Source organism: Stenella coeruleoalba (genome assembly GCF_951394435.1).
Source record: "Stenella coeruleoalba genome assembly, chromosome: X".
NCBI lineage: Eukaryota > Metazoa > Chordata > Mammalia > Artiodactyla > Delphinidae > Stenella > Stenella coeruleoalba.
In genome coordinates, this window is record NC_137152.1 from 111994216 (window position 1) to 112017305 (window position 23090).

The 23090-nt window shown below is 40.9% G+C and overlaps 1 long non-coding RNA gene across 5 annotated transcripts in view; it reads left to right on the top strand.

Annotated features, from left to right (window-relative positions):
- LOC307180943 overlaps positions 1 to 23090 on the top strand; it is a 510594-nt gene that overhangs the window by 272047 nt on the left and 215457 nt on the right. For all 5 annotated transcript variants that reach the window (XR_013825808.1, XR_013825809.1, XR_013825810.1 and 2 more), the window contains one exon: positions 15367 to 15471. This is a non-coding gene — a long non-coding RNA (uncharacterized lncRNA). The remainder of the gene's footprint in view (positions 1 to 15366; positions 15472 to 23090) is intronic.

The following is a 23090-nucleotide window of genomic DNA, read 5'->3' on the forward strand; positions in this document are numbered from 1 at the left end:
GATGCTGTTCTATGTCCTCTCACTCTAGGACACAGAATGTTGCAAGAGCAACCATTTAGAATTTTGCCTGTTGCTGTGGCACAGAAAAACAAGGAACTTAAATTTTCTGCTAGGAAGTAACATACATTACTTCTATTAACTTTTTATTGACCAAAGCAAGTCACATTGTCACATCTAAGTTCAGATGCGTGGGGAAGTGTCATTTTACCGTGTGCTAACAAGAAAAACTAGAAATATTTTGTGAGCAGTGCTAATAACTCCTATACATGTGGGCTTCACTTTCTGCAATGTCTGGGTGAAAAGCAAGTTTGTGTAGAGTCAACTTCCAAATGATGAATGGTATTTACTCTCTGAAGGACTCCTAATAGCTCATTATTTTTGCAATAAAGCAAAGACCCAACTCATAACGCAAAAAATCAAGTCCTTTTTAAATTTCCATCCTCTTATAGACTTTTAGACTTTTGTGTAGTTTGTGCCCATACACAAATGTTTTAGTAGATGACATGGCAAGACCTCCAGGCAGAAATGTAGTCAAGAAGAAGGAAAAGATGACTAAGAGAAGAGGGAAACGGCAAAAATGGTACCACTTGTTACGTCACTTACTGGTGTCGTCACAGAATGATATCTGACTCCATCCAGGTAAGGCTGGCCAGACTGTCTGCATTTGCAAGGAGCATCCTTTATGCTTCAGAAAGCAACTTCATACACAGTCTGTGTAATATCGATTTGACTTTTTGAATGTTTCTCTGTGTCTTTGCTAGTAATCACAGGAAACTCTGAGGTCTGAATCTATTTTTTTTCCATTTTTTTACCTTAAATATTTAAAAATTGAGGTAAAATTCATATAACATCAAATTAACCATTTTAAACTGAACAATTCAGTGTCATTTAGTACACTCAAAATATTGTGCCAACACAAACTGTGTCTAGCTGTAAAACATTTTCATCACCCCAAAATGAAACCCCTTACCTCTTAAGCGATAACTTCCATTGTCCCCTCCCTTGGAAACCATCAGTTTGCTTTCTGTGTCTAATGGATTTACCTGGATAATTCACATAAATGAAATCATTTCATATATTACCTTGTGTCTGACTCCTTTCACTTAGCATAATCTCAAGAGTTATCCATGTTGTAGCACGTATCAGTAGTTCATTCGTTTTTGTGGCTGAATAATATTCCATTGTGTGTTGTAATGTAATAAGATATATATTTGGTTTCTTCCCACAATTCCTGAACATAGAGCTCCTAAAACCCTTGTAATTTCTTTAGTGATGGGGGTTATAGGAGCATCCTACACAGAGCTCCTAAATCCCTTCGAATTTCCTGTTCTAATGAGGCAACTCTTGGTGGACTCCTGGATAGCTTCAGGATGCGGGCTGGTCACTAGAAAGACCAAGCCATGATTAGAAGCTTGGAACTTTCAGCCTCACACCCACCAATCCTCCGTGGATGGAAGAGGGGCTGGAGGTTGAGTTAATAATCGATCACACCTATGTGATAGAGCTTTCATGAAAATCTGTAAACTATGGGATTCTGAGAGCTTCTGGGTGGATGAATACGTCTGTGAGCCAGGAGAGTGATGCAGACTGACGCTACAAGGGACAGCAGCTCCTGTGCTTAACCCGTCCAAACCTCACCCTATTCATCTGGTTGTTCATTTGTATCCTTTATTACAACAGTCCCCAACCTTTTTGGCACCAGGGACCAGTTTCATGGAAGACAATTTTTCCATGGACCGGGGTGGAGGGGGATGGTTCAGGCAGTAATGCAATTGATGGGGAGCGGCACGTGAAGCTTCGCTCACTCGCCCACCGGCCACTCACCTCCTGCAGCCCGGGGGTTGGGGACCCCTGGTTTATTATATACTTTAGAATAAACCGATACATGTGTATCTGAGTTCTGTGAACCATTACAGCAGGGGGGGCCATGGGAACCCTTGATTTGTAGTCAAGTCAGACAGATATGTGGGTAATCTTGGGACCCACTACTTATTATTGATCATGTTTCTTTTTTTTCCCATTAATATAGTGTATCACATTGACTGATTTTCTTATGTTTGTATTACTTTGCATTCCTGGGACAAATCCCGCTTGGTCATGGGGTATAATCCTTTTAATATGCTGTTGGATTTGGTTGTTAGTATTTTATGAAGCATCTTGGCATCTGTATCCACAAGGGATTACTTGTCTGTAGATTTCTTGTGCTGTCTTTGGTATCATAGTAATGCTTACCTTATGGAATGAGTTAGGAAGTGTTACTCCCTCTTCTGTTTGGGGGAAGAGTTTGAGAATGATTGGCACTAATTCTTTTTTAAATGCTTGGTAGAATTTACCTATGAGGCCATCTGGTTCTGGACTTCTGTTGTTGTTGGGAGATTTTCAATAACTGATTCAATCTCTTCACTTATTATAGGCTTTGTATATGTTTTATTCATTCTTGAGTCAATTTTGATAGTTCATGTGTTTTAAAGAATTTGCTCATGTCATCTAGGTTATCTAATTTGTTGGTCTACAATTGTTCACAGTATTCTCTTATAATCTTTTCTGTATCTGTAAGGTCTGTAGTAAGGTCCCCACTTTGATTTCTGATATTAGTTATTTTTACCTTCTCTCTCTTTTTTTAGTCATTCTAACTAAAAGTTTGTCAATTGTATTGATCTTTTCAAAGAAGCAACTTTTACTTTTGTTGTTTCTCTCTGTTGTTTTTCTATTCTCTATTGCATTTATCCAACTCTAATCTATTGCTTCTTTCCTTCTGGTAGCTTTAAGTTTAACTTACCGTTCTTTTTCTCATTTCTTCAGGTGTAAAGTTAGGTTATTGATTTGTGATCTTTCTTCTTTTTAATGTAGGCGTTTACATCTAAAATCTCCCTCTGAGCTTTGCTTTCACTGTATCACATACACTTTGGTGTCTATATCTTCTGTTTTCACTCACCTCTAAGTATTTTCTAATTTCTCTAGGGATTTCTCCTTTGACCCCTTGGTTATGAATATGGTGTTTAATTTCCACATATTTGTGAATCTTCTAGTTTTCTTGTTATTGATTTCTAGCTTTATTCCGTGTGGTCAGAGAAGATATTTTGTATGATTTCCATCATTTTAAATTTATTGGGTCTTGTTCTGTGGGCGTGGGACTTTAGTCCAGTGAAAATTTGGGGTCCTCTTGGTAAAGGTCAACTTGCTAGTAGATATGAAAAAATAAACCCACTTAACATGTCTTTTGTACAAACTTACTTTCTAATATCATTGTTTTCATTTGTAACATTGGAGACGAAGGCATTATCATATGGTAGTTAAAAGCATGGTCTTGAATAAAAAGATATGGGGATTAATATTGCTTCTGTTATTTACCATCTGTACACTATCTCACTTAATTTTCACAGTAAACTTGCTAGGAATGTATTATTATTATTTTTACTTTTGGCTTCGTTGGGTCTTCGTTGCTGCACATGGGCTTTCTCTAGTTGCAACAAGCAGGGGCTACTCTTCATTGCGATGCGTGGGCTTCTCATTGCTGTGGCTTCTCTTGTTGCGAAGTATGGGCTCTAGGCCTGTGGGCTTCAGTAGTTGTGGCACGCAGGCCCAGCAGTTGTGGCTGATGGGCTCTAGAGTGCAGGCTCAGTAGTTGTGGTGCATGGGCTTAGCTGCTCTGCGGCACGTGGGATCTTCCTGGACCAGGGGTCGAACCCGTGTCCCCTGCATTGGCAGGCAGATTCTTAACCACTGCGCCACCAGGGAAGCCCAGGAATGTATTATTTATTCCCACTCTTACAGATGAGGAAATAGAGCGTCAGAGAAGTCTAGCAACTTGCCCAGTGTCAGGCAGCAAGCAAGCAGCAGGAATGGAGTTCATTCCTAGATTTCATTCCAGAGCTTATAATCCTCCTCTTTAAAAATGCTACCTCCAATATTATAAAGTGATTACTAGCACAACGTCACAAGAACTCAGAGAATTAAATAAACTTAGACTCTCTTTACGAAAGTTCTTATAATCTAGATGATGAGCTCAGAATTCCATTCATTAAAATAAAGTGAATTATAAATTACTTAAAATTTATTTATTGTCTTTTGCCCCAAATTCTGATCACAAACCTACCTTTTAATGATAGCATGTTATCTTCTACTTTTCAATGTTTGGTTTGAATCTTGATGAAAAGGTTGACAGCATTCTCAGATTAAAGAAAAGTGTTTGGAAAAAATGGAAACTAGAAAAATGGAAAATAATTTCTCATGAAAAGAAAGCATGTCATCTCCCTGAGGAATAGAATACTGTTTTGTAGTTTAGTTATGTCATTAGCCATCAAGCAGTGCTTCCCTGCTGTAAAAATATTTTCTGTGAGCAGTGTAAGTTTAGCTGTTTCTGACTTTGTTTGTTATTCTAAATATGATTGACATAAACATTTATTAGCCCGTTACATGACGAATAAATAAACAGGATTGTGGAAAGATTGTTGCTGTATTAATTCTGATTTTATTCCTCCGTTCTTTTCTCCTCTTTTGACTCTTCACCTTCCCATCAGAAATAGCTTTAAGTTCGGAAGCTCAACAGTGTCCACTAGTGGGCAAATAAAAGAATAACATGTAAGGAAAACGTATGATACTGAAATTCAGGCAGAAAGAAAAGACTTTCTCTAAAGACTACCAGATATGTTACCAAAATGACATTTCCAGGTAATGTCCAGATTTTGTAACAGGTTAGAAAATAATGTTTTCGAGGAAAAACCTCCATTCTGTATTTGATTAATGAAGAAACCCTTATTCCACGTTGAACTCAGGTAACAATATTAGAAATAGTTTCTAAAATTGCTGAAACTTTTGATTTTCACTATTTGAATATCATAGAAAATCAAAAGTGTCTTTATTTTTGAAAGCCCATCTTGTCCTTAATCCTCACCTGAAATTCCAACTCTTACAGAAATACTTTAAGGATAGTGAAGGCAAGTGTATATTTGATCTCCTGGGGCAGTTATTCTCAAACTTCAGTGTGCATCAGAAACACCTGGAGAGTTTGATAAAAATGCATAAGTAATGAATGCTCTGCTGCTGCCAACGCCATGTCCCCACTTCAGGACTGAAGAACTCATTTCCCCAGGTGGTAGGCGTGCTCTTCAGTGCCAGCTTATAGCTGCCAGTACTCTAGGAATTTCCCTCAGTTGAAGACCTCATCCAAGGTCATACCACATTCTCAACATAGGGACATCTGGATCAATTCACTTCAAAATCTTGAATCCTGACATTCTTTTCCTGCATAAAAGTACATTCCTCCTTGTTAAGAGACAGCGCTTTCCCTTTACTTGACAACAATGCAGAGGCTTCTCCTCATCAAGAAAACATCTTCCCCCTATAGATCGGACCCACCTCACCTTATAGCTTCTAGGACAGTAACTAAGGTCACTCGCAACATAATTCAGCTGGGGTATGTTGGCTTGCTGAAAGGGGAAAGGGAGTAGACCCCAAAGGAGCTATAGGACTTAGCTAGCATGTACTAGCCACATGCACCAGGGAAGTAAGTATTGGGCCAGGTTCTAAGGCATCTATATTATGGAACAAGGAGTGGGGAAATAAAGGTGAAAAAGGATGAGTTTAATAATTGGGAACCACTCTTCCAGGATACAGGGTTTAACGATTTGTCCAGGACCCTGGGCCACAGGGTAAACCTGTTGCTAGAATAAATCCTAGAAAGCTGGAGAAAGTGATGGCCCACTCAAAGTGAAGTAGAAGTGGCAGAACTGTCTTAGCAGACAATGGAGGAAGGGATTAAAAGGCATAGAGATGTGGGCATCCTAGATACATTTACATAAGGGTAGAAAACTATGTTCCACAGGTGGACCTGAAGGATACTCCATTTACCAAAGCAATAAGAAGTGGACTGGTGAGAGGTGCATCAGCATTCATGGGAAGTGCACTGGTTGCTCTTCTCTGTATGCTGGGGCTGGCGGTAGGTGAGGCTGTCACAGAACTGAGCTCACTGATGGCAATAAGGATAATAGGTTTCTGAAATAATCAACGACAGATGGTGGAACTTAACTGTCAGAAGCCAGGTAGATGCAATTATCGCAAGGAGCATCAACGACAGAGTAGTAATCAGGGGCTCTGACCATCAGGAAGCTGTGGAAATGGTTCATTGAATGCAGTGTTCCTAGTTCAAGATAGACGGACAGCCATGTATTGCTCAATATATAGCATCAAACAACCAAGATGGATGATCAGGAAGTTGAGGACAGCTGCCCTAATAAAAGAGTACAATCCTATGTCTAGTTTCCAGACGTGGGCCTGGTTTCTGACACAGAACCTGTCTGAAGGAGAAGATGGCTCCTTAGGAGTGAAGCCTCTGGAATATCATGGAAATGTATACTGTATTGATTCCTCCAGTCCTTCTCAAAAAGGACACATGACCACTTACCTGGGGGCCTGTACACTGGGGAAAGATGAGCACTCAAACATTTTGAAGACAATTGGGCACATTGTTCAAGTTAATATTGATATTTGGTGATCCAAAGTGTCACCATGGTTTCATTCTTAGGGAGGGGGTATATGAGGACCTGATAATAAATGAATTCTTGGCCTAGGGCTGCTTCGCAGTGAGTACACTAGGACCACAGGCCCACCCATGGATTGTTTCCCTATTTCCAAGTGTATAATTAGAATGGACATACATGGTAGTTGGCAAAACTCCTGTGAGGCAAGAGCACTTGTAGTAGGAAAGGTCAAATAAAACCCTCTAAGATTTATTTATTTATTTGTTGGCTGTGTTGGGTCTTAGTTGCAGCACATGGGACCTTTCGTTGCAGCGTGCAGGCTCTTCACTGTGGTGCGCGGGCTTTTCTCTAGTTGTGGCACATGGGCTCCTCTCTTGTTGTGGCGTGTGGGCTCCTAGGCGCGCGGGCTCAGTAGTTGTGGCGTGCAGGCTCTCTAGAGGTGGTGCATGGGCTCCAGAGCCCACGGGCTCAGTAGTTGCAGCACGCGGGCTTAGTTGCCCCATGGTATGTGGGATCTTAGTTCCCCAACCAGGGATTGAACCGGCATAAATATTAAAAAAAAAACCCAAAAACCTCTAAGATGTGCCTCCCTACAACTATACTTGACTGAGGCAGTAAAAAAAAAAAATCCCATGTTATGGGTTGAACTATGTCCTCCTGTAAAAAACATATTGGAGTCCTCTCAGTTACCTCAGAATGGGACACTTTTTGATGATAGCATCTTTACAGAGTAATCAAGTTAAAATGAGGTCATAAAGGTGGGCTCTAATCCAATATGACTGGTGTTATTATAAAAAGGGGAAATTTGGATACAGAGGCAGACACACATAGAGAGAAGACAATGTGAAGAGACACAGGGAAAAGACAGCCATCTACAAGCCAAGGAGAGAGGCTTGGAACAGATCCTTCCCTCACAGCCTCAGAAAAAACCAACCCTGCTCACACCTTGACTTCAGACTTCTAGCCTCCAGAACTTTGAGACAATAAATTTCTGTTGTTTATGCCACTCAGTTTGTAGTACTTTCTTTTTTTTATATATATTTATTTTTGTCTGTGTTGGGTCTTCATTTCTGTGCGAGGGCTTTCTCTAGTTGCAGCAAGCGGGGGCCACTCTTCATCGTGGTCCGCGGGCCTCTCACTATTACAGCCTCTCTTGTTGCAGAGCACAGGCTCCAGAGGCGCAGGCTCAGTAGTTGTGGCTCACGGGCCTAGTTGCTCCGTGGCATGTGGGATCTTCCCGGAACAGGGCTCGAACCCGTGTCCCCTGCATTGGCAGGCAGATTCTCAACCACTGCGCCACCAGGGAAGCCCCTGTAGTACTTTCTTATAGCAGCCCTGGCAAACTAGCACAGGATAGAGTTTTGACATCACTGACTCTCAACTAATATTCTCCCATTGTTATACAAAAATTTATCCTCCTTGTCTTGTAGTAGCCTCCTGGTCTAGTCACTATATTCATTCAACTTCCCCAACCTTCTTTGTTGTCCTAAATGCTGTCATTATCCTGTAAGACCTCATTATCCACACAGAAAGCCCACCAGAGAGTTCCCGGTCCTCTTTAGTGAGTGACCCTTATTTCTTTAGTGAGTGACCCTTATTTCTGTTTCACTTCAGCTATTCTTATGGTCACCCTGTGGACCTTGTTATTACCAAAAACTTTTCAACCTATGAAATCCTAATCTTAAGTATCTCATTCATTGACTGCAACACCAGAACAAAAGGTAATCTCCCCTGCTAATTCTAGCAGAAAAGTACCAGGTACAATTAAACTAATACCTTTCTAGATCCCTCATGCCTTCATTCCTGCCATATCTGCTTGAGGGCTGCAGTGAATGGAGAAGGGAAATCCAGGACATCTTAGAACTTCTCAAGGCTCCTTTGGCTGGCATGACTAAGGGTCCTCCAGTTATTGAATATTCCTTCCATGCTGTCTTGCTCTGTACCTCACCTTGCTCTGTACCAGCCCCTTAAAAGTAAACTCTTTTTTTAAAATTTATTTTATTGAAGTATAGTTGATTTACAATGTTGTGTTAATTTCTGCTGTACAGCAAAGTGATTCAGTTATACATATATATACATTCTTTTTCATATTCTTTTCCATTATGGTTTATCACAGGATATTGAATATAGTTCCCTGTGCTATACAGTAGGACTTTGTTGTTTATCCATTCTAAATATAATCATTTGCATCTGCTAATCCCAAACTCCCAATCCATCCCTCCCACTGCCCGCTCCCTGACCCCCCGGTTGGCAACCACAAGTCTCTTCTCTATCTGTTTTTGTTTCATAGATGGTTCATTTGTGTAATATTTTAGATTCCACATATAAGTGATATCATATGATATTTGTCTTTCTCTGTGTGGCTTACTTCTCTTAGTATGATAACCTCTAAGTCCATCCATGTTGCTGCAAATGGCATTATTTCACGTTTTTATGGCTGAGTACTATTCCATTGTATATATGTACCACATCTTCATTATCCATTTATCTTATCAATGGACATTTAGGTTGTTTCCATGTATTGGCTATTGTAAATAGCGCTGCTATGAACACAGGGGTGCATGTATCTTTTTGAATTATAGTTGTGTCTCGATATATTCCCAGGAGTGGGATTGTTGGGTCATATGGTAATTCTATTTTTAGTTTTCTGAGGAACCTCCATACTGTTTTCCATAGTGGCTGTACCAACTTACATTCCTACCAACAGTGTAGGAGGGTTCCTTTTCTCTACAGTCTCTCCAGGATTTGCTATTTGCAGACTTTTTAATGATGACCATTCTGGCTGGTGTGAGATGGTGCCTCACTGTACCTTTTTTTAAATTAATTAATTAATTTAGTTTTGGCTGCATTGGGTCTTCGTTGCTGCACACGGGCTTTCTCTAGTTGTGGCAAGTGGGGGCTACTGTTCGTTGTGGTGCCCGGGCTTCTCATTGCGGTGGCTTCTCTTGTTGTAGAGAGCGGTTTCTAGACAAACGGGCTTCAATAGTTGTGGCACATGGGCTCAGTAGTTGTGGCTTGCAGGCTCTAGAGCACAGGCTCTGTAGTCGTGGCGCACAGGCTTAGTTGCTCCACGGCATGTGGGATCTTCCCAGACCAGGGCTCGAACCCGTGTCCCCTGCATTGGCAGGCAGATTCTTAACCACTGCACCACCAGGGAAGTCCTGCTCACTGTACTTTTGATTTGCATTTCTCTAATAATCAGCAATGTTGAAAATCTTTTCATGTGCTTATTGGCCATCTGTATGTCTTCTTTGGAGAAATGTCTAGGTCTTCTGCCCATTTTTCAATTGGGTTGTTTGTTTTATCGTTGTTGAGTTGTATGAGCTGTTTGTATATTTTTGAAATTAATCCCTTGTTGGTCAAATCATTTGCAGATATTTTCGCCCAGTTCTTAGCTTGTCATTTTGTTTTGTTTATGGTTTCCTTTGCTGCATAAAAGCTTGTAAGTTTGATTGGATCTCACCTGTTTATTTTTGCTTTTATTTCTATTGCCTTGGGAGACTGACCTAAGAAAACACTGGTACAATTTATGTCAGAGAATGTTTTTCCTATGTTCCCTTCTAGGAGTTTTATGGTGTCATATCTTAGATTTAAGTCTTTAAGCCATTTTGAGTTAATTTTTGTGTATGGTGTGAGGGTGTGTTCTAATTTCATTGATTTACATGCAGCTGTTCAGCTTTCCCAACACCACTTGCTAAGGAGACTGTCTTTTTCCCATTGTATATTTTTGCCTCCTTTGTCGAAGATTAATTGACCATAGGCGTGTGGGTTTATTTCTGGGCTCTCTATTCTATTCCATTGATCCATATGTCTGTTTTTGTGCCAATACCATGCTGTTTTGATTACTGTAGCTTTGTGGTATTGTCTAAAGTCTGGGAGGGTTATGCCTCCTGCTTTGTTCTTTTTCCTCAGGATTGTTTTGGCAGGTCTGGGTCTTTTATGGTTCCATATAAATTTTAGGATTATTTGTTCTATTTCTGTGAAAAATGTCATGAGTAATTTGATAGGGATTGCATTAAATCTGTAGATTGCTTTGGGTAGTGTGGCCATTTTAACAATGTTATTATTTCTTCCAATCCAAGAGCATGTGATATCTTTCCATTTCTTTGAATCCTCTTCAGTTTCCTTTATTAATGTTTTATAGTTCTCAGCATATAAGTCTTTCACCTCCTTGGTCAGGTTTATTCCTAAGTATTTCATTTTTTGATGTGATTTTTTAAAAGATATATTTTTTTTACATTCCCTTTCTGGTCTTTCATTGTTTGTATAAAGAAATGCAACCGATTTCTGTATGTTAATCTTGTATCCTGGTATACCTTGCTGAATTTGTTTATCAGTTCTAGTAGTTTTTATGTGGAGTCTTTAGTGTTTATATATAGAATCATGTCATCTGCATATAATGACAGTTTTATCTCTTCCCTTCCAATTTGGATACATTTTATTTCTCTTTCTTGTCTGATAGCTGTGGCTAGAACTTCCAATATTATGTTGAATAGAAGTGGTGAGAGTGGATATCCTTGTCTTGTTTCAGATTTTAGCAGGAAGGCCTTCAGCTTTTCACTGTTGAATATTATATTGGCTGTGGATTTGTCATAAATAGCTTTCATTATGTTGAGAAAACTGTTAATTCACATTAATACATATGTGAGCTTGATCAGGCCAGTGATCTGAATTTGTAAACAACTATACTGAATATTTTAGAGGACAATGAAAGCTCATGTGTTGTCAAAGAAATGTTCTTATCCCCCTCATTGTTTTTCTATTTACAACACTCTGTTCCTTTGGTATACTCTTCCATCACTGTATGTGGTTTGGGAATATCTACTGAGTTCCCACTGTGTATAGTTACTGTGCTAGGAAATGAGACTACAGAAATGAGTAACACAGATGTGAATTCTGTTCTCATAAGAAACCTGAAAGGTTTCTGCTGAGATATTTGATGATAGCCTTGTGAGGGTTTTCTTGTATATGAGGAGTTTCTATTCTCTTGCTGCTCTCAAAATTCTCTTTTTTTCTTTGATTTTTGACAGTTTTATTATTATGTATCTCATTGAAAACCACATTGGGTTGAATCTGTCTGAGCTTTATGTAACTGGATGTCCATATTGCTCCCCAGATTTGGAAAGTTTTCAGCCATTATTCATTTTGAAAAAGTTTTCTGCCAGTTTCTCTCTCATTTCTCCTTCTGGGATTCCCATAATGTATATATTGTTTCCCCCCAGAATTAAAAAATAGAACTACCATATGATCCAGCAATATCATTCCTGGGTATATATCCAAAGGAAAGGAAATCAGTATCTCAAAGGGACATCTGCACTCCCATGTTCATTGCAGCATTATTCACAATAGCCAAGGTATTGAAACAACCTAAGTGTCTATCAATGGATGAATGGATAAATAAAATGTGGTATATATACAATGGAATATTATTCAGCCATAAAAAGGGAATGAAATCCTGGTAACAATATGGATGGACCTTGAGGGCATTATGCTGAGTGAAATAAATCAGATAATGACAAATACTGTATGATCTCATTTATGTGTAGAAAGGAAAAAGAAAAAGCCAAACTCATAGAAACAGAGAAGAATGTCAGTGTGGTTACCAGGGGCTAGGGAGTGGGGGAAATGGGGAGATATTGGTCAAAGCATATAAACTTTCAATACTAAGACAAATAAGTTCTGAGGATATAAAATACAGCATGCTGACTATAATTAATAATATTATATTGTATACTTGAAATTTGCTGAGAGTAGATGTTAACCATTCTGACCACAAAAAAGGTAACTATGTGAGATGCTGGAAGTATTAATAACTTGATGGTGCTAATCATTTCAATGTATATATATATATAAAATCTTCACAGTTTTCACTTTATATATGTAACATTTTATTTGTCAATTATACCTCAATAAGGCTGAGGAAAAAAAGAGCATTAGCTATGCCACAGGCATCATGAGATATTCTGATCAACTTTGACACTTCTTGAAAATATGCTTTCACTCATTGCCAGAGCAAATTCTAGGCACTTCCGGAGATCCAGCATTGTGAGCATTGAGGTTCTGTCAGGTGGTTCTGATTGACAAAGGATAGATGGCAAAATAATGATCTCCCAAAAAGGTCCATGTTCTAATCCTCAGCATCTGTGAACATATTACTTTTATGTGTCAGTAAGGGTTTTGCAGATGTGACCAAGTTAAAGATCTTGGGATGGAGAGATTTCCTGGATTATCTGTGTAGGCCCAATCTAATCACAGGCATCCTTGTAACTGTAAAGGAGAGTCAGAGTGAGAGAGAGATTTGAAAATGCAGTGTTATTGGCTTTGAAGATGGAGGAAGAAGGCTGTGAGCCAAGGAATGTGAGCGGCCTCTAAAAGCTAGAAAGGCAAAGCAATGGACTCTCCCTTGGAGCTTCCAGAAGTAACATAGCCCTAATGACACCTTGATTTTCACCCACTGAGACCCATTTTGGACTTCTGACCTCCACTATTGTCAGATAATAAATTTTTTGTTTAAAAACACTGTGGTAATTCGTTACAGCAGCAGTAGGAACCTAACCGAACCCCCAAAGATCATGATGTGAAGGCTGCAGTAGGTCTGCCATAGTAACAGGGGAAGCTGAGGGTCGGATGCATATTCCTTCCTGATTATCCCAGAAGAGCTGGGCTTCTGACTCTTGACAGTGATTCCATTTAGGGGTGCGTGTGTGACACTGTGTTCAGTCCTTTGTAATATATTTTGGAGACATCTACTCTGTATCCGGTAGCACGCTGGGCCCTGAGAATATGAGGATGAATCAGACATGATTCTACCCTTAAGGAGCAATCTGTCTCATATGGAAGTTGATTAAATAAGCTGGGCATACAATTACATCAGTGTGGTCAGGTGCTAAGACAAGCAAGGTCAAGGCCCTGAGGGGGAGGGCCACCTCACCCAGCCTGTGCTCAGTCTGAGAAGGTTCCAGGAGGAAGGGGAAATCTAAGCTGAAGGTTTGATTGTGGGTCAGCACTAGAGAGCAATGTGGGAAGGGAGGAGGTGTGGAAAAGAGATGGAATGGAGAGTAGATATGCCCCTAAGCACCAAGTCAACTGAAGCTCTAGTGTGGCAAAAATGCCTCTTTCTTAGTTCAAAATCATCTGCTGGCTTTCAGAGTATTTGTTTAAGACTCCAGGAATGTCAGGGAGTTGGGGAGAGAGAGTCATACAGGCATCATCAGATGCAAAGCTAAGTTTTCAGACCATCAAGTCGGGATTCTTGATTGCAAACAACAGAAACAGTCTCTGGTTGGGTTAAGAAAGAAAGGATTTATGGGAAAGATCTTGGGAATCGATGTAAATGCTGGCAAACCATGGTGGGACAAGACCCAAATGAAGCTCAGTGGTCAGAGTCCCAGCTAACATAGGAATGGAGTGTAGATGCTGAGCAGTCAGCCACTTCCCCTGCTGCCCAGTACATGATAGAGTGGTACATTGTAGGTTTCCATTCAGATAAGACCAGGGATGACAGGGAATGTGGGTAGTAAGTGTTGGTTGGCCGCAGTCATTTGAGGGGTTCCTCAAGCTGAGTTCTTCAGGAATGACTTGTGACTGACAGGGCCGCCCAGCCACAAGTGTTCATCTATCCCAACTATCTAAGATCACATTCCAGGAGCCACCATTGGGTAGTTTCCAAAATGCCTGTGTTTCTTTGTGCCGTTTGCTTCAGAAATTGAGAACACTTGATTGGTCTAGTACAGATTATATGGCTATGACTTGGTCCCACGGGCAGGAAGAGTGATTATCTTGCCTTTTCAGTTTCCTTTATGGGATCTGGAGCCCTGCCGCCCACCAAGGCTAGCAATGAGAGATTCCCCAAACATAAGAATGTGATGTGGATACTAAGTGGTCAGCTGTCCCCTTGCTGCCCCCACATAAGGCCAAGGATGGTAAGAATGTGGATGGTGGCACTATTCACTCTGAGCAATCCCTCAAGCTGAGCTATTCAAGGGTGGCTGCGGCCAGCAGGTTCCCCCTGCCCCAGACTCAGATGTCCATCTATCACCCCACCCATGGATGAGGGCTTAGGCTGAAATGAGCTACCAAGTTGGTCAATCCCCCAGAATCCACCGGTAGGTCCAGCCATTCTCAGTGTGATTAGCAGCCAACATACGCATGGGAAAGTTCGGGAAGTAGACTCAGCCTGGATCAAGGACTGGAGTGCCCTGGTTCTCTGATGCTGGATGGTTGTGACATTTCTTAGGATCAGCTGTACTGGGACTGTATGCCCCAGGTGATCTGTCCTACATGGTGTCACACAGTATCCACCATGTCAGACATGTGGCATAGGACATAAACTTCCCTTTTCATAGGCAGAGTCATCAGCTGTCTCTGTCAATTATGTTTTCCTAGGCAGTGTCATCAGACAACTCCCAAGTTGACCAAAATCCCGGTGTAATTCTCCCAGCAGGAATTTTAAGGTGGTTAAATAAAAAGGAGAGGTTAAGAACATGGGATTTGGAGTCAGACAGATTTGGGTTTGAATCTCTACTCAGCCATTTTATTAGCTGTGTTATCTTGGGTGTATTACCTAACCTCTCTGATCCTCACTTTCTACATATGTAAAATGAGGATAATCATAATATCTACCTTGTAAAATTTTTCTGAGGGTTAAATAAAAACAGTAATATATGTTAAGTCCTTAGCCCGGTGCTTGGCACATAGCGAGCAATTGTTAGCTATTGTTGTTATTATTAACAATGTCTTTTTGATCTGTTAAGTACAGCATAAATTTCTTCCTTTCCCGGCCCACCACCACCACCAAATCGTACTTCCTAGGTGTCCATAAAGAATTGAGGCTGCTTAAAACAATAGAGGCAGTTTAACTATGTTGCCCCTATTTTTCTTTCTACAGGGAAACGGGACAGAACTGAGGATGCGTCAGCTCTCAACAGCAGAGGGTGAGCAGCTTTGCCCTCCTCATCCAACTAAGGAAAGAAGTTCGGCACCTGCTCTAGAGGTCTGTGTTTTCTCCTTCACTTCCATGTTCACTAGGCTTGGATTAGAAGGCAGCTGTCAGCTTATTTTTATTGCTATGGTAACAAGAGTTCTGTGGAATTAATTATTCACAGAAAATTCCCAAATCTCTTTCTTACAGGGGATGAGGTTAGTTGGCCAAACCAGTGGTTCTGGGCCAGGGGTGGATGCCTAAGGGACTGGTTAGGGTCTGGGGTAGGAAGAGCTCGTGGTCTAGCACCCACTGGCCAAAGCACGTGATGAGGATCTGTGAGCCAGGCACACCGGAGAGCAGATGCAACTTCTTCTGTTCAAAGTGACAGGCACCAGACCATAAACAGGAGAGAAGGCTGCAGAAGAACTGTCAACAAACTAGGGTTTGGGGGCATTGGAAAGGGACTGGCTTAAAGTGGGAGAAAATCTAAAGCAAGGGACAGGGCTTTGCAATCATCTTGTCCTATAGAAACATGTTTCTGAGTCTGTTTCCCCCTAGACTTTGTGATTCTTGAGCTCAAATTTCTCATCTCCTTTGCCTTTGTCTCCTCAATGCGTGGAACATATTAGGAGCATAATGGTTAAGAATATTTACCTTGGATCCAGGTTGACTGAGTTTGAATCCCAGCTGTGCTACTTAATACCTTTGTGAACTTGTACAAGTTACTTAACCTGTCTGTGTCTCAGTTTTCTCATCTGTAAAATGAAGATAAAAATATTACTTATCTCATAGTGTTATTTCAGGTTTACCGTATGCAAACTTGTGATGGGTATGTATTAAGAATCATTTAAAGGTTTTGCATATTATTGTTATATCATTATTTTTATTATTTTAAAATTCAAAGTCTTTAGTATGGCACACAAGGAGCTTCAGGATGAGACCCTCTTGCTTACCTCTCCAGCTCCCTCTAACACACATTTTCCCCATACATACTGTAATATTTACTGTTCCCAGATCCCACCTGGGTGCTTTATACCTCCATACTCTGCTCACTCTGCTGTCTCTCCCCAGACAGTCTGTGAACTTCTACTCAACTTCCAAAACTCACCTTAAGAGCCATTTCCTCTAAAAAGGACTGCTTCTTTTGTTTTACTCTTGCCTGTATGAAGAGTTGTCACCACGCATAGGACATCCTTTTACCCATCTTTATGTACATATCTGTCTGTCCACTAGAATATGAGCCACTCAAGGATCAGGTCATAATTCGTCTCTGCATTACAGCACTTAGCACAAGGCTTGCCATATATTAGGCACTCAACACACACTTATTACATGAATGAATAAATGAACAAACAAATGAAGAAAGGAATGAATACATGTCTTGGGTGTGGCTGCAGCTACTTCTGAGATGACAGTGAAAACTAGTGAAGGTGACCCTTGACAGAAGACTTCAATAGACTTGGTCTTCTGCAGGAAGATTTTATCCTTTGTAGAAAGGGCTTGCCTCTATCTGGATCAGGAGGAAGAGCCTCAGGTTCCTTCCTGATGATGCCCAGAGTGTCTGAGAGACCTGCAAACTTCTAGAAGTTGCTGTGCCTGGACAGGCTTGGAAGCATCTCACTTCGCCATCGGGGTGCAGTAGCTGACAGCTGCCAAGACACTGGCTGCCACCAATGTCCCTGAACATCAAAGATCCCGGGAAGTGTTCAGCGACTGAGGATCGTGGGGCTGTTGTTATCCTTGATATTGCTCAGTGACAGTATTTTTCTTGGATAAAGTTTTTCCTGAAGTCAAGGTGCAAATTTCTTATACTCAAAAATAATCTGGTTTGGGTCTATAGGTTCCTTAATTGGATGGATCCAAAGTGATAGGTACATTCACGTTGTGGATATATGTCCTGTGCCATTTGAAGATTGTATCAGTCGGAAAACAAATGACACACTCAGAGAGTTTACTTGAAAACTATTGCATGAGGAGAGTAGTCATAGAGTAGGATGGGCAGGGTTAGGGAACATTATGGGATGCTAAAGCACCAGGAATTTCTACCTGTGGGAAGCCCTTCCATCCCTAAGCCTGAAGGGACAAGTGGAAGGAATGGAATTACCAGAACCTGGAGAGAACTTGGAACCATGCAGTAGAGGCTACCAGGCAGGATTTATGGCTAATTATGAATGTAGTCACTGCCAGAAGCATGAGGGAGAGAGATATGTAGCTGCCTTTTTTCTCCTTCCACCCTTATATCTCATTCCAGCACTTTGCATTGGCCACACTCAAAGGAAAGCCAGAAAGCATAGGGAGCCCTAGTTTTGCAATCTGTAATCAGCTTCCCAAGACACAGAGCCGGATGTGGACAGAGACATTTTAGCAGGGTTGCCAGATTTAGTGAATAAAAATACAGGGTGGGCAGTTAAGTTTGAATTTCAGGTAAACAATGAAAACTGTATGTCCCATGCAATATTTGGTACATACTTATGTTTTTTAAATTATTCATTGTTTTTCTGATATTCAAATTTCACTTGGCATCTGTATTTTATCTGGCAACTCTAACTATAGAATAACCAGCACAGAGACGTTTTTGTATTCAGGCTTATGACTAAACAATGACTTTATTACTTTAAACACCTCTGTGTGTATCTCACTAACGTTGAGATTACATTTTTCCATATATAAGAAGAGATGATCTTTGACCCAGACCCCATCCTCACGCCCATCCCCAGATAAGCTCACTGGGTCCATTGAGATGAAGGACAGTTTCTCAGGAGGAACCTGCTAGATTTTAGTGAGTGTGGGAAGCCTGCCACATGTGAAGCATTTCAGCCAAATAGCGAATAGGTGGCAGTCTTGATCAATTTATCAAAGAGAGTAACATTTGCTCTTTTAAAATAAATCTCTGCCAGTAAGGGGGAAAATTATGTAGATAGCTGAATATAAAATAAGACATTTTGATTAATTTTGATATGACTCAGGGTTGACACATTGTACTATAGTGAGACTTCATTTGTGTCTTAATGAGTTGTTTTTTCCTTTTCTGAGTTATTTTTAAGATTCGAACTGACTTTATTCTTGAAATTCCAAGCAGCCATGCTTGAAACTAAAGGGCAGTGTTGAGCCATAAGTGGGAGAACTGTGTGCTTAACCTGGTAGGGTAGCTTCACCCTGGCTTCGCAGTAGGGCAGGGTGGCAGAGAAGAGGGTGCATGGCCAATCTCATGTAATTCACTCAAAAACATAAGTGCCTGCCAGGGCCAGACATTGAGCTAGGTGCCTGGGGTGCATAGGAGTATCAGGCTCAGTTACTTTCCTCAAGAAGCCTGCAATATAAGCTTATAATATAATGAGGGTAAGTGGCATTGATTAAGCTAGCCAGCTGATTTACATGTATTACTTCAATTAATCTTCACAATAACCCTGTTGGTAGAAGCTATGATTGTCCCATTTTTCAAAAGAGAAACTGACGTACCCAATCTCACACACCTAGGAAGTGACAAGACCAGGTTCTGAACACATATACAAGTAACAGTAGGATGTACCAGTATTAGTGTTTTCTGAATAATTCAATGTGTTTCAGATCAAATGGCAGAGTAATCCCTTTCCTTGTGTATAATCAGAGGAAGGTTTAATGGAGGAATAAGTATTTGAACTGGGTTTTCCTTGGAAAAGAACAGATTTAGTACAATGATGGAGGTAACAAGGTCTAAAGAGTGGCGATTAGGAGAGAATAGCAAGTGGACCAGTTTGATTCCAACATGGCAATAATGCAAGTTGGGGGAGTTAGAGGAACTCAAAAGAAAGTTGGTAAGATAGATTGAGGCCTGAGTTGGATGGGCTTTGAATGCCATAGACAGCTATTTTTTTAAGTAAATATGAGAAAGCCATTGTAACTCTAAGCAGAGTAACAACACGATCAGACTGATGCTTTAGGAATGGATGAATACTTAAGGATGAATTGGAAAGATGAGACAACATGGGCATAAGGTCTGTTAGAGATCATTGCAATAGATCAAACAAGAGGGCTGGAAGGAGAGTATTAGGGAAGACAGTGCATTGTTTGCCTGGAGAAATCATGGATGAAGTTAGTCTTCAAAACATATAGCTAGTGGGAAGCAGCTGCACCGCACGGGGAGATCAGCTCAGTGCTTTGTGACCACCTAGAGGGGTGGGATAGGGAGGGTGGGAGGGAGATGCAAGAGGGAGGGGATAGGGGGATATATGTATACATATAGCTGATTCACTTTGTTGTACAGCAGAAACTAATACAGTATTGTAAAGCAATTATACTCCAGTAAAGATGTTTAAAAAAAAGCATATATACTGAAATGAGTACAAGAGAGTTGTTCTAATTGATGCTAGGAGGCAGAAAGCAGCTGGATAGAAATTGCTCTACATCAGAACATTGTCTTAGTTCATTCAGGCTGCAGTAACAGAAGAGCATAAATTGGGTGGCTTATAAACAGCAAACATTTATTTCTCACAGTTCTGGAGGCTGGGAAGTCCGAGATCAAGGCACTAGCTAATTCTGTGTCTGGTGAAAGCCCACTTCCTGGTTCATAGATGGCTGTTTTCGCCTGTGTCCTCACACAGCCAAAGGGTGAAGGGATCTCTCTGGGGTGTCTTTTATAAGGGCACTAATCCCATTCATGAGGGCTCCACCCTCATGATCCAGGCACCTCTCAATAGCCCACCTCCAAATACCCTCTCATTGGGGATTAGGTTTCTAGGTTTCAACATACGAATTTTCGGGAGACACAAACAATCTATAGCAAACACCATCATCAGTGATCTGTAAGACTTAAGTCCAAAATGCTGTTTTGAATCTAATCCTGTTCTCTGCAATAGCATTACCCAACATGAGTTCCAAAGAACAGTTGTCCCTTGTGCTGATCCAAAAATAAAGAGTTCTAAGATCAAATAAGTGTGGAAAATGCTGTGCATTCTTGATTCTTCTTGGAGGATCACAATACATATCAGCATAGGGAAGGCTCTAAGAATTTCTGTAGCAAGGAAAGTAGCTTAACTTTTATTGGCTGAAAATTTCCCATACTTATTTGACCCCGGAACCCTTTTTTAATGTTGAAATCTAGTAACGCCTGGCAGAAATTGTATTTTATGAAATTCATACCAGTGTTATCATCTTCATCTGCGATGCATTCCCTCTGATGGACTCTAGAGAGCAGTCCCTTCTTTCAAACTTAGTTCACATAAAACTGAATGTCAGTGTTTGGTGGACACCTGCCAGCAGTGACCTCTGCTGCAGCAAGTATTGATTCTGATGTTGACTGCTGGTGTCACATAAAATAAAATAAAAAAAACCCGAGGATGATGTTGATGTCACCACGGTAGATGATGGTCATCAGACTGGGAGTCCAGTTCCCAGAAGTTGTCAATTAATTTTCTCTTCAAAGATGTTTTCATCAGTTGTTTATTCATGTGAACAAACTTTGGTAGCTTTCTAATTTTTCTCCCAACCCTAGCAGCCTTAGTGATGGTGGAAAATATGTCTGAGTAATTTTGAAGTGTCATTATCTAGTAATAAAACTCAAAATGTTTAGTTAATTTCATCATTCATCATTGTTCAAAATCTTCCTCAGACTCGTATCACAGAAATGAAGATCAGAATTATTTGCATGGCCATCATGGCTCTCCATGGTCTGACCCCAGTACACATGCACACACGTGTGTGAGAACACACACACACACACACACACACACACACACACACACACACACATACCACTATTAATCATTTACCAATAAGAAGGTCTGCTCTTTCTTTCTTCCTTGTAGTTAGTTGTTCTCTGTGACTGAAATGTTCTTTCCCTTGGCTGTCAAAATCTCAATTAGTCCCAAGGTCCATATCAAATGCTTCCTTCTCCTAAGAGATTTCTCAGTTTCCTCCAGTTGGAATTAGTCCCAAGTGCACTTTTTGTACTTTCTACGTAACCTTTATCAGAGATTAAGTGCAAACTAGCTTTGTATGAATCAGTCTTTCCCACTAGATGTTAGTACCTTGAAGGTAGAGAATGTTGTATTAACTTTGGTAATCCCTCTAACCAATTAATCAATCCATCAACAAATATTTGAGTGTCTACTCTGAGCCAGGTACAAAGTCTTACACACTGTAGGGGCTCTATTGACGTTTATGGACTCAAAACACAAGCACTGGAAGTGGAAGTGGGCTATCTGATGCAAGGCCTCAGGGGGTGATTCATGTCACCGCCATCAAACATGCCTGATGGGACCACACGATAAGTGTTGTCGTGGCCACCCTAGGTGTGATTTTGGTGCGAGAAGCCGCGGATTGCCAGGGAAGCATACGAGAGGAGCCTGCAGTTCTGCTGGGAATGCTGATCAAGTCTAAGTGAACCAAAGAAGAAGAGGGGCTCTTGTAATTATTTTATAGATTTCTGGCTTAAGCCAGCCTGGATAAACCCTCGACAGGAAAGCCTCTGCCATGTTTCTGTAGTTGGACTAACATCTTTACACTGCCACCATTTCAGGAAAAGGGTGAAGGAGATCAGGGCTCCTGGATTTGACTCTTCCTTTTTCTTTTCATCTATGGAAACTCTAACCCCAGTTTAATAATAATGACTACCCCGATGGATCAGACACTAGGAACACGTCTCTATGACTCTGATAACGATGCTAAGGCATTGCTATTGTTGTTATACTCATTTAACAGATCAGGAGATGCAGCTCAGAGAGCGAAAGTGCTCTTATACTTTCATCAAGGAAAAGCAGATACATTAACGAGCCAAGTCACTCTGTGTCTGAATTCTGTGGACCTGTTCACTCTCAGCTGATCAACATTAATACCAGCTAGCAGGTGTGAGTACGTGCTATGTTCCAGGCATTCTCACAAGTCTTATTTTATTGTAATCTTGCCAAAAATCCTTTGAGATTCCTTGCATTTTAAAGATGAGGAAAATGAGGGTTAGAGAAGGTCAGCAACTTGTCCAAGGTCATACAAAAGGTAAGGCCAGGATACAAATTCAAGTCTGTCCGACGCCAGACTCTCCACTCTTATCCGCTATACTACATGGCCTCCTCTTACAGTGTGGCAGGCAGGCCTAGGAGCTGCTACCTAAAGGGTGAATATCCTGTTGGTGGAATCTAAGTGACTATATTCCATACAGAATAGTTCCATGTTAGTGACTCAGTCTCAACCTTACTTAATGCTCCTCCAAGCCCTCCCTGTTACTCCCTTGGGTTAGTTGGCCCCTCTTGTCATTCCATCTGCAGGGTCACTCTGAGCTTCCTTGCCATCACAGCCTGTGTTTTCCAGGGTTTCATGCAGAGGCAGAACCACTTCCTTTAGCATCATTAGTGTCTGGAAAAACAAATCCCTTTCCCAGGTTCCTCATCAGTTTCCCTGAACAGTATGAGGGTGCTGTCCATAGCACTGAATTTGTCTCATCTCCTCTGGGCACATAGCTCTATGCTCAGCTCTCTTTAGCTGCTCCTGATGGGAACAGTCCTCTAAGGAAGGACAGCCTTTCTGCCTTAGATGGTTTCTAAGCCCCAAGCCCCTTCTTAGCTCATATCCCTACATTCCCTTCATCTCTTGGACCTTGTCTCTTTTGTTTGATAAATACTGGCAGGTTCTAATAGGAAGTGCAGGTGTGAAACCCATCTCAACCACTGGCTTGTCGTCTGACCTTGGACAAATTACTTCCCCTTTTGAGCCTCAGT